The 15,317-nt window shown below is 39.6% G+C and overlaps 1 non-coding gene across 1 annotated transcript; it reads right to left on the reverse strand.

The window, feature by feature from the left end:
• Positions 1 to 1,702: 1,702 nt before the first annotated feature.
• LOC115848549 (U6 spliceosomal RNA) lies at positions 1,703 to 1,809 on the reverse strand. Its single transcript, XR_004037742.1, has one exon. It is a non-coding gene; the product is annotated as a U6 spliceosomal RNA (small nuclear RNA).
• Positions 1,810 to 15,317: the final 13,508 nt, after the last annotated feature.

Consider the following 15,317-nt stretch of genomic DNA (forward strand, 5'->3'; position numbering starts at 1 on the left):
TTTGCTTAACTTACTGTGTTTGAGGTCTCCTTTTTGCAGGCTGCAGGTCCGTAGTTCCCATTGTTTTTGGTGTCTGCTCCCATTGACTAAGGTTGGTTCAGTGGGTTGTGTAGACTTCCTGGTGGAGGGGACTAGTGCCTGTTCTCGTGGATGAGGCTGGATCTTGTCTTTCTGGTGGGCAGGTCCACCTCTGGTGGTTTGTTTTGGGGTGTCTGTGAACTTATTATGATTTTAGGCAGCCTCTCTGCTAATGGGTGGACTTGTGTTCCCGTCTTGCTAGTTGTTTGGCATAGGGTATCAAGTCATGGAGCTTGCTGGTCATTAAGTTGAGCTGGGTCTTAGTGTTGAGATGGAGATCTCTGGGAGCTTTCACCGTTTGTTATTATGTGGAGACAGGAGGTCTTTGGTGGACCAGTGTCCTGAACTTGGCTTTCCCTCTTCAGTGGCACAGGCCTGACACCCGGCTGGAGAAGCAAGACCCTGTCAGCCACATGGCTTAAAAGAAAAGCTTGAAAAAAAGAAAGAAGGAAAGGAAGAAGAGGGCAACCAAATCAAAAAGAAAATCCACCAATGATAACAAGTGCTAAAAACTATACTAAAAAAATAACAAACAAAGAAACCCAGACAGAACCGTAGAGCAAATGGTAAAAGCAAAGCTATACAGACAAAATCTCACAAAGAAGTATACACATACACACTCAGAAAAAGAGAAAAAGGAAAAAAAAAATTACCTATAAAAAAAAAGGAAGAGAGTAACCAAATCAATAAACAATTCTACCACTGATAATAAACTCTAAATACTAAACTAAGAGAAACATAAAACCAGAAACAAATTAGATGCGGAAAGCAAACCGCAAGTCTACAGTTGCTCCCAAAGTCCACCGCTTCAATTTTAGGATGATTCGTTGTCTGTTCAGATATTCCACACATGCAGGGTACATCAAGTTGATTGTGGAGATTTAATCCACTGCTCCTGAGGCTGCTGGGAGAGATTTCCCTTTCTCTTTGTTTGCACAGTTCCTGGGGTTCAGCTTTGGATTTGGCCTCCCCTCTGTGTGTAGGTCTCCTGAGGGCGTCTGTTCTTCACTCAGACAGGATGGGGTTAAAGGAGCATCTGATTCAGGGGCTCTGGCTCACTCAGGCCGGAGGGTGGGAGGGATACGGATGTGGGAAAGCCTGCGGCGGCAGAGGCCGGCGTGACCTTTCACCAGCCGGAGGTTCACTGTGCATTCTCCCGGGGAAGTTGTCCTTGGATCATGGGACCCTGGTAGTTGTGGGCTGCAGAGGCTCCCTGGAGGGGAGGTGTGGATAGTGACCTGTGCTCGCACACAGGCTTCTTGGTGGCTGCAGCAGCAGCCTGAGCATCTCATGCCCGTCTCTGGGGTCCGCGCTGATGGCCGTGGCTTGTGCCCGTCTCTGGAGCTCGTTTAAACAGTGCTCTGAATCCCCTCTCCTCGTGCACTAGGAAACAATGGTCTCTTGCCTCTTAGGCAGGTCCAGACTTTTTCCCGGACTCCCTCCCGGCTAGCTGTGGCGCACTAGCCCCCTTCAGGCTGTGTTCGCGCAGCCAACCCCAGTCCTCTCCCTGGGATACGACCTCCGAAGCTGGAGCCTCAGCTCCCAGCCTCTGCCTGCCCCGGCGGGTGAGCAGACAAGCCTCTCAGGCTGGTGATTGCTGGTCGGCACCAATCCTCTGTGCGGGTGAAATATGGAACGCCTCACGAATTTGCGCATCATCTTTGCGCAGGGACCATGCTAATCTTCTCTGTATCGTTCCAATTTTAGTATATGTGCTGCTGAAGAGAGCACATAATTTTAATTTTAAAATTCATAAAATCTTTGTGAAATCTTTGTTACCTGAGTCAGACTTGACCTTGTACTTATGTCTGATTCATATGGTGTGGTAACAAAGTTAATAACATCATCTAACATTCTACCTGCCTAATGACTTCCATATTCTTTTAAAATAGTGTACGTTTTCAAAAGAGTCATTAATATGGGCAGCCGACCCTGGCTTTTGCAGTCTCAAGGTACCATTATTCCATTTTTCTTCTGCCCTAAGGTTGAGACCTTAGCCAAAATGACCCAGAAAAAGCCACCCAAATATTGAATTTGTTAATGAACTCCCCTTCCCATGATAGTTTTTATCATAATGAGAGAATATGAGCTAGTTCCATGATAATTGATAGGGCCATCCAGTTAAATATGGCAGACTAAGCACCTTTGCTACTTGTATTTATTTTTGTGAATACATGTATTCATCTTTGCTACTTTCCACAATCTCATGTATTTATCTTTGCTACTTTCTATAATCTCATGAGAAGGACAATAAAGAAATGCGTGTAAACTCGTAAGGACAGAAAACAGGAAAGGAGGGCTTCCCTGGTGGCGCAGTGGTTGAGAGTCCGCCTGCCGATGCAGGGGGCGCGAGTTCGTGTTCCAGTCCGGGAGGATCCCACATGCCGTGGAGCTGCTGGGCCCATGAGCCATGGCCGCTGGGCCTGCGCGTCCGGAGCCTGTGCTCCGCGACTGGAGAGGCCACAACAGTGAGAGGCCCGCGTACCACACACACACACACAAAAAGAAAACAGGAAAGGAGAAGACAGTAGGTAAGCCTTGTCAGAATTTTAGAATTTTCAAGATATGGAAACAACCTAAGCCCATGAATAATTAATGGATAAATAAAATGTGGTATATATGTATACAATGGAATAAAAATCAGCCATAAAAAGAAGGAAATCCTGCCATTTGTGAAAAAGCGTATGAACTTTGAGGACATAAAACCAGAGCATAGAATGGTGGTTGCCAGGGGTGGCGGTGGGGTGGGGTTAGGGAGATACTGGTCAAAGGGCACAAATTTTAGTTTTAAGATAAATAAGCTCTGGAGATCTAATGTAGAACATGGTGACTATAGTTAGTAGTACTGTATTGTATACCTGAAATTTGCTAAGAGAGTAGATCTTCAATCTTGCCACACACATACAGACAAAGGTAGTTGTGTGAGGTGATGGATATATTCATTAACTTGATTGTGGTAAGCATTTAAAAGTATATACATATATCACGTCATTACATTGTAGACCTTAAATATATGCAATTTTTATCAATCCTACCTCAATAAAGTTGGAAAAAAAATATAAAAAGCAAATCCTACAAAAAAATTTTAGAACTGTGGCAGTCCGATATAGCAGCCATTAACCACATGGGGCTACTTACATTTCAGTTGCTTAAAATTAAATAAAAATTTTAAAATTTAGTCATTCAATTCTATTAGCTAACGTTTTAAGTGCTCAGTAGCTACATGTGGCTACCATGTTGTACAGCATAGATATGGAACATTTCCGTTGTGGCAGAAAGTTCTATTGGACAGTGTTGTTGAAAGGATGGAAAGTAAACAGACAAACAGGAACTGAGTTAGGTTTCTCTACTCTGTGCCTACATGCGTGTAGTGGGTTGAATGGGGGCTCCCCAAAAGATATGTCCATGTCCTAATTCCAGAACTGGTGAATGTGATCTCACTGGGAAAAGACCCTTTACAGATGTAATTAAGTTAAGGATCATGAGATGAGATCATCCTAGATTACTGGGTGGATCCTCATTCCAATGATAAGTGTCATAAGAAAGGAGAGAAGGTGATGTGAAAATGGAGGTAGCAACTGGTCTTTGGCTGCCATGGGCCAAGTAATTCCTGGAGCCATCAGAAGCTGGAAGAGGCAAGGAAGGATCCTCCCCTGGATTTTTCAGAGGGAGCCTTGCTAATTCCTCAGGTTTGGCCTTCTGGCCTCCAGAACTGTGACGAAATAAATTTCTGTTGTTTTAACCCACCAATTTTATGATGATTTTTTACAGCAGCCCTAGGAGAATCATAGATGCGGGAGGTCAAGAAGACTAAGTGTTTACTAAATGAAGATTTGAACCAGAAAGTCTCCAGAATGAGAGAAACTAGGCATGCATGAGGGCAGGACTAAGGTGCCTTCCTGTGAGAATCTGAGAGTAAGACTTTAATCCAAAAAGGGGAATTTATTAACAGAGTATCCCACAGATCATAAGGGTATCTCTTAGAGAAGAAGGGTTTTACATGGGCCAGACATCCCAAACTATGGCTAGGCATCCCCCTGCCCCCACTCAGAACCAAGAGCATCAGATCTGTCTTGTCCCAGGGGGCAGAGGGATAGTTGGTGTTATCTTAGCTGTGGACTGAAGTACCAACTGACCTCATCCCCTGAGCACTTGGTTTCCTGAATGTTTATTTCTTCCTCTAGAGTTTTAGAGAAATTTTGCACTGTGCCTGATCCCTTCTTTGCTTCCTGCTTTGTTCTCACCTGTTTACCCAGCCTCTTCACTCCTGAGAGGTTTCTTCCCTCATTCTGCATGTGAGGTCCACCTCTGAAATGCATAGAACACAAAGATTATCAGAATGATCCCAAGGAGTGTCCCTGAGCATATCGGGCTAATTTTGTGATATCGTGACTATAGAGAGGTAGAGTTTTAGCTGTACCTGGCATAGGATGCACAAACAGGAGAATATCTCTTCTCTTTCCAAAAGGCAGAAGGTACTGTCTGCTGTGCTGGGCCTCTGTGACCACCTTAGGGAGGGATAAGAAAGCCCAACAGACCCTCACTGTGCTCCAGAAGGTAGTGAAACTCAGGTGCCAAGAGAGCCACAAAGAGAAAGCAAGTCTTGAAAGTTTTTGAGAGTGAAAGAAACTTGACTGACTGTTTCCTAGGTGTGAGATATAAAATAAGTCACTTAACCCCCTGAGGCTCAATATATAAAGGGGGTTGTTGTGAGAAATAAGGAAATAAAAGGGAGGGGGGTGAGGTGATACTAGTCCAGTTCATGTATATTCTTTTACGTTCCAGTACGGGCCTGAGCAAGATAGGGAAACTGAGTTTGTGGGGTGTTGGATTAAAGTTACATGTATATATGTCCATGTGTGGGCCCCAAATAGTTACACAATGTCAAGAAGAAAAACAATGCAATTACTGGCCACTTGGAGTCTTTTCTTTATGACCCAAAGAATGAAGAACATTGACAACATCTGGCTGCAAAAGTACCTTTCACTTTCTGGTGCCACCAGAAATGCTGCCGCCTTCTTTTTTTTTTTTTTTCTTTTTAACAAATATATTTATTTATTTATTTTTGGCTGCGTTTGGTCTTCGTTGTTGCACGCAGGCTTTCTCTAGTTGCGGTAAGCGGGGGCTACTCCTTGTTGCAGTGAGCGGTCTTCTCATTACAGTGGCTTCTGTTGTTGCAGAGCACGGGCTCTAGGTGCGCGGGCTTCAGTAGTTGTGGCTCTTGGGCTCAGTAGTTGTGGCGCACGGGCTTAGTTGCTCTGTGGCATGTGGGATCTTTCCGGACCAAGGATCAAACCCGTGTCCCCTGCATTGGCAGGCAGATTCTTAACCACTGAGCCAGCAGGGAAGTCCACTGGCTTCTTTGGACATAATATAGTTTTGGTCCCTGGATGTCTCTAACTGGGTTCTGAAGGTTCTCTTTGCACCTCGTGAGTTTGGACAATCCAGAGGCACTGGTTTCCCAACTCTTAAGGAATATTAGTTCAACTTTGATTCCTTTAAACCAATACAAGCACTGGAGGAATCTGGATCTCTTATGTTATTTTAGTTTTTATCCTGACCTTGAAATTATTTATTCATTTTGTTTTAGTTTTTAAAATTATATTTAAATATCTGCTACCTAAACACATCAGCTACCTGGAATCAGTGAAAAGGTTTCCTTGAGAATTTTGAGATTTGGCATTCACGACTGAGTTCTCATTTAACACATTGCCTTTCATTTCACAGAAAGTCCTTGTCAAATTTTGCTCTTGTAAGTTGAATATAGCAGCCTAACAGCTTTTTTTTCTTTCTTTCTGTGGGGAAAAGGTGCTTTATTATAGAGTTGAAGGACTTCATTTTAATGTTGCAATCACTTCTTTAAAGTACTTTAAATTTATTTTCCCTATTATAGTCCTCTAATTTCCAGCTATGATCTGCAAAAAATGATTTGTTTTTTTGATGGAACACAATTTTCAAAGGTAATTAAAATAGTCTCCAGATAGGGAGACAACTAGCAAGATTAACAAATTATGTCACTTCTTTAAGTTTCATATTTATAGCAAAACCACATGTGTCTTATATGCAGATTTAACAACCTTTTGTATTTACTTGGCCTGGGAAATAGGGATATTAGTGGATAATGACTTTCACTGTAACACTAGGAGAGATGAGACACTTCTATTATAACAGGCTAGGATCAAACTCTTCTATTAGAGCCTTTTTTAGTCTTGTTTCTTAGCGTTCCACATTGCTTTTATAATTAGTTTCAAACTTAATCCTATAAAATTTGGCAGGGAAAAGAAAGAAGGACTTATGTGAAAATTCACATTTGCAATTGGATGAGTTTTAAGCTATTTAGCACAGACCTTTGATGACATATTAAGACAGAGATGCCCAAAGGATGAAATAAAGGGGTTTATAGTTATGTTATAGCTGTAGAATTACCCTAGATTTTCCCCCAGAGATAGAGTAATAATCTGGGGGCTTGAAGGTTGCCCTTAAGAATAGGGTAAATATTTACAGGTGTGCATGGAACTAGATTTATTCTGTTGTATAAAAATTCTGTTATATAAAAAAAAAGATACATAAAGAATTTTTACCGGGAATTCTCTGGTGGTCCAGTGGTTAGGACTCCACACTTCCACTGCAGGGGCCGTGGGTTTGATCCCTGGTTGGGGAACTAAGATCCTGCAAGCTGCGTGGTGCAGCCAATAAAAAATTTAAAAATTAAAAAAAGAAAAGACTTTTTACCAATCAATAAGACAGAGATGAATGCTTTTATAAAAAAAATAATGGCTTGATGGATATCAATATTTAAAATATAAAAGAAGATACATGGTTAATAAATATAGTGAAAAATATTCAGTTTTATTAATAATCAACAAATGAAAACAAAGATATCACTTTGCCTATTAGATTTGAAGAGATCAAACAGATTGATAATATCCCACATTAACGAAAGTAAGGGGAACCAAATATTTATTACATAAGCAGGGTATGAGCAACAATCTTCTTAGAGGGCAAGGTACACAGAAGAAAATCTTACAAAAAGTTTAGTCTGACTAAAGTCTGACTTGGCGATCCCATTTCTAGAATAATCTCAAAGAAGTAATAGGACAAATCCAAGAATGTTAATGATGGCTTTAGAAACAACTAAGCTCTAAGATATTAGTTAAATATATCATAGAACACTAATATCATTAAATATGCAGCCACTAATAAGAGTGATATATATTCTACTAGGAACTGATTCTCTATAAGTCTCTCAAATTTCTGCAAGTTTTGAGAGCAGAGGCACTGACTCCCTTTGTTCCAGATTACCTTTTCAAGCATGTCTGCATAGTGAATAGCCTTGGAAAACAGAGGTGGCTTCCTCCAGAGCAAAGAACAGGCATGCTTGCTGAAAAGATTTAGATGCTTAAAGCTCAGTTATTTTCCCGAAGTACAACCCAGGGTGTATGCAGGTATCATCTGGCCCTCTTTGAAATACCTTTGGGAATAGGAGATTGGGAAACTGGTCTAAGAAAATACCGACGCTTTGCTTTTGCTATTTTTGTCAGTAATAGTCCTTTATCTCTGACCCAGGAGTCTTGTGTCTTCTGTCAGTATTCATGAAACTGTACCATGTTAACTTGTTAGCTTGTAGTGTAAAATCTCAGGCCGTCACAGTTCTTGACCTATCTTTTTTCCTAATTAAAATTTTCCTGCTTTATTCTTACCAGTGCTTTTTAAAAATTTGAACTATATGTATACAATGAGGGATATAAAGATGAAAAAGTAAAAATTCTTACTAAGACCTCTTTGTAGAAATACATACTGTTCTGTAACTTGTTTTATCAAGGGTCCATGAAGAAAAAAAATTCTTTAAAGGTGAAAATCACAGTAACTCTAGCTCTTTCTAAGCTAAACTTATCAAACGATCAAACTTTTATCAAGTACTGAGAAGATATTAGGATAGCTAGTCTTTTTACGTGGGCCTCTCACTGTTGCGGCCTCTCCCGTTGCGGAGCACAGGCTCCGGCTGCGCAGGCTCAGTAGCCATGGCTTATAGGCCCAGCCGCTCCGCGGCACGTGCGATCTTCCCGAACCGGGGCATGAACCCGTGTCCTCTGGATTGGTAGGCGGAGTCTCAACCACTGTGCCACCAGGGAAGCCTGGATAGCTAGTCTTTTTAATGGCTATCTATGATACCATAGATCCCATCCCTCCATTGCATGGAGGTTTATGGTTTATTTAACCAGACTCCCATTGATAATTCGAGTTTTGGACTAACGCAAACAGTGATATGGTAAATCCTTGGTGGATTAATAGGATATAACTATAAACTAAAATAAAAGCATTCTCAGACCTGTGTTGAAGTGTTTTTAACCACAGGGATCAGTAGGGAGCCATAGGTTCATTTCATAGAACTAAGTCAAAGTGTTTTTGAAAAATAAACTGAAACAAAAAGCTATTAAATAGTATGTGTAGTGTGTCTTGTTTTGAATATATGAACAAGGAAAAGTCTGAAGAGAAGTCACTAAAATGTTATCAGTGGTTAATTCTGGGTTGTGGGATTAACGTTGACTTTTATTTTCTCTTTGTAATCTTTCATATTTTCTGATTTTTTTTGTACTAAGCATGCATTACTTGTATAATTAGAAGGTTAATAAAATGACTAAAATGAAGAGACAAGAGACAAAAAGGGCTAGGGTGAAAAAATGGGATATAGACACCAGACATCAAGAGATATGAATGAAAACTTTTGTGTCGAAGACATTCAAATAAGGTGATGGTTTTTAATTAGAATTGTTTGGTGCACGCTTAGCACCTCTTGAGTTCAGAGGAGAGAAATACTTTTCAATAAAAATAAAGGCCTTTGTAAAAACCAGGCATTCATTTATTCTTTTATTCATTCTCCATGGTTATATTTTTCTATCCTACATTTATTATTAATCAATTATATTTCCGGAGTAACTATTCTATGCCTAGTCTTGCTTGGATGCTTTAACAGATACAATATCGGGAACAGGGATAATATGCTTTACAGTGATTTTACCTAGGAATTTCTCTCAGTTTGTGGTTAATTGAGGCCTTTATTCCTGTTCTGTTTTATCGTGCTTTTGATCATTTTATTGCTCATTAGTCTGTTTTCTGCAAGTGTGTGGATAAGTGCAAGGATGCAGACACAAAATTGAGTCATCAATTTAGTCACATAATGATCAAATCAGGGTCTTGCGGAGAAATTACAGTGAGTCCCCCTGACACATTAGCTGCTCATTTTTGGCCAGAATGTGTATGTGTTCATCAGATGATTTATGAATTAACAGCTAGTGGTTTAAATAGCTCTTTCCCCTTAGTTAGCAGTTTACATGGAAACACTAAAGCGTATGATGACAGGACTGAATGTGCACTTTTCTGGTTAGCAGTTATCAGATTTAGACCCTCACACTTAGCCTCTGGTAGTAGAGAGCTAGTTCCTATTAACAATCCTTTTTTAATCCTCTTCCCACCCGTAAAAATGACTGTCCTGATTTTCAGGGATGCCATCTTACATCTGCTCTTAATTTGGTCCACAGTCCTATGTATGAATAGTGTTAATGAGTCTGACTTCTTTCATAACATTTCTGACCTAGTACCTGGAAAGAATATACCTTTTCAGCTCAGAGAAATTCCTGGTAGGTCAAGAAGCACTGTAATGTATTTAAGGGGAGACTTTCAGTTCATGCTGGGAGACAGTAGTTAATTTGTAAGTTTGTGATGGGGTTTTAAATGCTACCATTAAGCTTGACAAAGTAGTTGATGGCATTTGGTCATGTTTTGTTCTCCCTGGAAGCCTCTGGCGGACTTAAAAATAAATCATTACAGACAGACCATTAAATTTTATGAACTGTGAATGTGCTCAATAGTCCAGTATAAAATGCGCTAAGCTTCTCCACAGGCCATTGCTTTTACCTGAGGTCATGTGCACATTTCAAATACTGCTGACCATCTAAAAGGTGATTATTCCAATACGATGACTGCATGGCCAAAGCCTTTTTAAAGCATTTGACTGTGTTTGACCTATTGGTAAGGTGAGATTAAAACTTTGGTAGTATTACTGAGTGTTAAATCTAATGAAAACTTTTGGTTTTGGTCAGTGTCTAATTAAAACAACTTCTGACTGCATAAATGCTATCTATAGTCTATGAAAATGATGATAAAAGGTTGTTTTCTTTAATCAACAACACTTAAAAAAAAGCAACTCCAGGGCTTCCCTGGTGGCGCAGTGGTTGAGAGTCTGCCTGCCGATGCAGGGGACGTGGGTTCGTGTCCTGGTCTGGAAAGATCCCACATGCCGCGGAGCAGCTGGGCCATGAGCCATGGCCGCTGAGCCTGCGTGTCCGGAGAAAAAAAAAAAAAAAAAGCAACTCCAATGCAACTCTAGTTTTCCCTAAAAGAAAACGATGATTGACCTGAATTTTTTATACTATTATGTACATGGTTATGTAAGTTCTCATTTTATAAAGTCTCTGCAAAAAAATGGAAAGGAATTCATCATGATGGTTAATAACTGAGTTTGCATTCTGGTTCTAGTTCTTAAGCTACTTGACAGTGATTTAGAGACCTTGTCTCTAAAATAAGAATAATATCAGGGTCATTGATTATCTCAAATAAGGCAATGCCACAAAAACAAACTTAGAAGTGACTCTACATATATGAAAATTTACTATATTGTTGTTTTCATTGATATTTGCATAGCACCGGCTAATTGCTTATAATATTTTAAGATCTGTGGGGTGGGTATAGGCTATCTAGGCAACAAAACGTTTCACAAAACTCAGTATGGTTTCTCTATTCATTGGAAGCAACATAGAAGAAGAATCACTGGGGCCTAAGAATTTGATATTGTCAAAGAAGCAGCCCAATTTTCTTTCTTTTTTCCTCCATTTCTGTTTTTTTTTCCCTTTCTTTCTCATTTGCTTAAAAAAATACACCTTACGTACAAACCCTCTTTATCAAGACAGCATGTGGATGTGTGACGTTATGACTTTTACAGACCCACTGACCAAAGACCATCAGAAACATACCTGTAGTCAAAAAATGTTAAGTCTAATAGCAGGGAAGCATGTACACATGGGTGAACCTGGGTAAGACACTTAATAAGTTTTGGGGATTAGAGTCAGCCAGAGGGTGGACTTGGTGGGGATTAGTCAGAATTTGGAAACTGGGTGAGTCTATGGTCTTATCTTGGACTATATGGTCTGAATGAGCTGCTGTTAAAACATTTAGGCTAAGATAGTTCGTCTTACATGCCACAATTTAGTACAATTTATCTAGTTCATGAGTCATGGTATAAGTTTGCAAGCTGTGAGTTCTATTTCACTTCTTGGTTACTCTTTCTTGAGCCTGAGCTGAAGGAGAGGCCACGATCTCTGGGACATGCTCAACCGGGATCTGTGCTATTGTCCTGCACCTGCTGATCTGAAGGTTATTCACAGAATGTTGTCTGCAGTTGAATTAGAGTTAGTTCCTCGTGTTTGGAACATTGTATGTTCCATAATCTATTTGGATATGGATTGATTAGATTTTCCAGTGTCTGAATAATTAGTCGTCCACCTGATGGTTTGTTAGAGATTACCATGATTAAAAATGGAGCTGTCTACTAACAATTTATAATCTTGAACCAGCAGAGAGGCAAGAAAATAGCCAAGAGGATATGGCACAAAACCATGCAAAGCACTGCAAGGTAATCAGTGTTTTCTGCCTCTGAAGAGGTTTGGTTTGGAAGGTATTAGATGGAAGCCATCTACCTCATATAGTCTTCAATTTGGGGACTAAAAAGCCTTGGACATCATCACTCAGTCACAGTTGACTTTTCCTGCTGGTATCAGTGGTACCTGTCAATTATTTCCTGTAGTATTGTAGTCCAGGGTATACGGCACACTCTTTTGCTTAGGTTCTTTTGGTGTTTATCCTAGAAGATTCAGTTCCTAATCTTAAGCTGATGGCAGGGGCTTTTAGGTGAATATTAGGAGAAAACAGATACCCTTTTGGATGATATGATTAAAGGGCTCTGGTTAACTTATTATAGTAACTAACAGTATTAGAGTAGAGGAGCGTGGACTTCTATATTAAGCAAAAATACATAATTGTTTTCATAAGGATTTAGTCAAGGATTTTCCTAGATTTAGAACATGATATGGATTGTGAAGATCTTGACAAATCTCCAGGCCTTCAATTTATCCATAAAAGTATACATGAATGTTACTAGTTGACAAGCGTGCTTTAACATAGAGGCAAAAATATTTTGTACACATTGTATCATCTTTTATATGAACATAAATATGCTTCTTTGTTAAAACACATGATTATTGAAATATATTTATATTAACTCATTTTACTTGTATATAATTCATCTTGGAAGGCTGAACTTCCCTTTTGAATGATACTGTTAAAATAGGATTTATCTTATGGAAAAACATAAGATAACCTATCTCCTCTTTGAGTAAACTTTGAAAACTCTGTAAAGATACTGACCATTTAGTCTTAGAAGAAGAACCTAACTTTTTACCCAAACCACTTCTTTGCATTTTATAAATTGGTGAGGAATTCAGTTAGATCCTCACAAGCTTCATTAAGCTTCATTCCCACTCAAAATTTAAAATATAGTCTCATCAATTTTTAAATGTAAAAAGTGAATATGTTTAGACTGCTCTTGATTAATATTTATTTTGATTGAAAAATGCCAGAAATTCATGTGTGGCTGATATTTTTGAGCAGAGAACCTGTATCTTGATCTTAATAGTTTTAAAAGCTAACTTTTAGTTTTGTTTCTTCCTTCCTTGGTTGCTACCCAAGTCCCAATGTTTGTTATTTCCTAAAGTGACAGTTTTAGCAGAATTTGAAGTTTTGTTCCTATAACAGTATGAAACCATTAAAGAAATAAGTTCAGTTTCATCTTGGCATTTATTTGCGAATGGGATACTATTTTTGGACGGCAGGCTGACATCTGTCTAAGTTATCTTCTAATTAATCTGACATAAACTTTCTGAGGCGGTATTTTTCTACACCATTGGTCTCTCAACTTTTAAATTATGCCTCCATCAGCAAAATATTTTGAAAATGTCTCTCTGTAAAAAGTGTGTGTATAGTTTTTCAAATTGTGTACATGTACTATTGTCATTCTGTATGTTAAATATTAAGAAAGTCTAATTTCTAATTTTGAGATAAAAATAGAAATTCTGTTAATTTAAAACATTTTCTGGGGTATATAACCCCATTTTCAAAACTACAGTCTTACAGTTCTCATTCTTTTTTCTAAACATTCTAACTTACCAGGTACTTGCAATTTATTTTATTCTATTATTTTATTTATTTTTGGCTGCGTTGGGTCTTCATTGCTGTGCTCAACCTTTCTCTAGTTATGGTGAGCAGGGGCTACTCTTCGTTGCGGTGCTCAGGCTTCTCATTGCTGTGGCTTCTCTTGTTGCGGAGCACGGGCTCTAGGCGCACAGGCTTCAGTAGTTGTGGCTCCTGGGCTCTAGAGCTTGCACTCAGTAGTTGTGGCACATGGGCTTAGTTGCTCTGCGGCATGTGGGATTTTCCTAGACCAGGGCTCGAACCAGTGTCCCCGGCATTGGCAGGCAGATTCTTAACCACTGCACCACCAGGGAAGCCTCTCATTCTTAGTGATTTTTCTGCTCTCATGTTTCTTCGGGATGCATCTCACGTCTATAACGAGGTAGTGATTCTCAGCTGGGGAGAGAATCTGAGAGGAGACGCCTGAGAAAGGTGATTAGAAAAGGCCTGCCCATGACCCCCATGCGAACCCCCTGCCCTGCTGTTCTTGCCACCCCAGCCATCCCATCTCATGGAAGTGTGGTGACTGCTAGAAACAGTTTGTTTTGTAAGTAGAATCATTTTTTAAATGTGTTGGGAGAATCTATGACTTAAGGGTTTTACGGGGACTCTCAGTTTGTGATGTAAATAGTCATTTGCTTTTGGGGAGTGTGAATCCATATTTCCATATGCTATTGGCCTAAGGAGTTCTCTAGCGTGAAAATATTAGGTGATGGCAGGGGGACCTGATCATGAGAGCCTCAGAAGCTTTCATTTTAAGTGTCAATTAGAATGGATGATTGAAGCCAATATCCCGATAATTCAGACAAAATTCCTTCCTTTTTTTTGTTTTTCATTTTAAAAAATTGAGGAATAGTTGATGTACAACATTATATGTTACAGGTGTACAATATAGTAATTCACAGTTTTTGAAGGTGATACTCCATTTATAGTTAGTACAAAATATTGGCTATATTCCCTGTGTTGTACAATATATCCTTGCAGCTTATTATTATTATTATTATTTTGCGGTACGCGGGCCTCTCACTGTTGCGGCCTCTCCCGTTGCGGAGCACAGGCTCCGGACGCGCAGGCTCAGCGGCCATGGCTCACGGGCCCAGCCGCTCCGCGGCATGTGGGATCTTCCCAGACTGGGGCACGAACCCGTGTCCCCTGCATCGGCAGGCGGACTCTCAACCACTGCGCCACCAGGGGAGCCCTTTGCAGCTTATTTTATACACAATAGTTTGTTCCTCTTAATCCCCTACCCCTTTATTGCCCCTCCCCCTTCCCTCTCCCCTCTGGTGACCACTAGTTTCTTCTCTGTATCTGTGAGTCTGTTTCTTTTTTGTTATATTCACTAATTTGTTGTATTTTTTAGATTCCACTTATAAGTGATATTATATAGTATTTGCCTTTCTCTGTCTGACTTATTTCACTTAGCATAATGCCCTCCAAGTCCATCCATGTTGCTGCAAATGGCAAAATTTCATTCTTTTTTTTATGTCTGAGTAGTATTCCATTGTGTATACATACCACATCTTCTTTATCCATTCATCTGTTTGGTTTTTTATTTTTTGAATTTTATTTTATTTTTTTATACAGCAGGTTCTTTTTAGTTATCCATTTTATACATATTAGTGTATATATGTCAATCCCAGTCTCCCAGTTCATCACAGCCCCACCACTTAGGTTGCTTCCATATCTTGGTAATTGTAAATAGTGTTGCTCTGAACATTGGGGTGCCTGTATATTTTTGAATTAGTGTTTTCGTTTGAAATATACAGGGGTGAATTATTTTTAAAAATCCCTAACCTGTGCTTCTTTTCTTGACCAGTCTCAGCAACTTGGGCAGTATTTCTGAGAGAACGTTCTAACAATAGTCCCAAGAGGAAGCCCTGAAAAGAGGTTCTGTGATCAAATAAGTTTGGGAAACACTTCCTTCTTGTCCCTTCTTT

This window comes from Globicephala melas, chromosome 3, assembly GCF_963455315.2.
Source record: "Globicephala melas chromosome 3, mGloMel1.2, whole genome shotgun sequence".
Lineage (NCBI taxonomy): Eukaryota > Metazoa > Chordata > Mammalia > Artiodactyla > Delphinidae > Globicephala > Globicephala melas.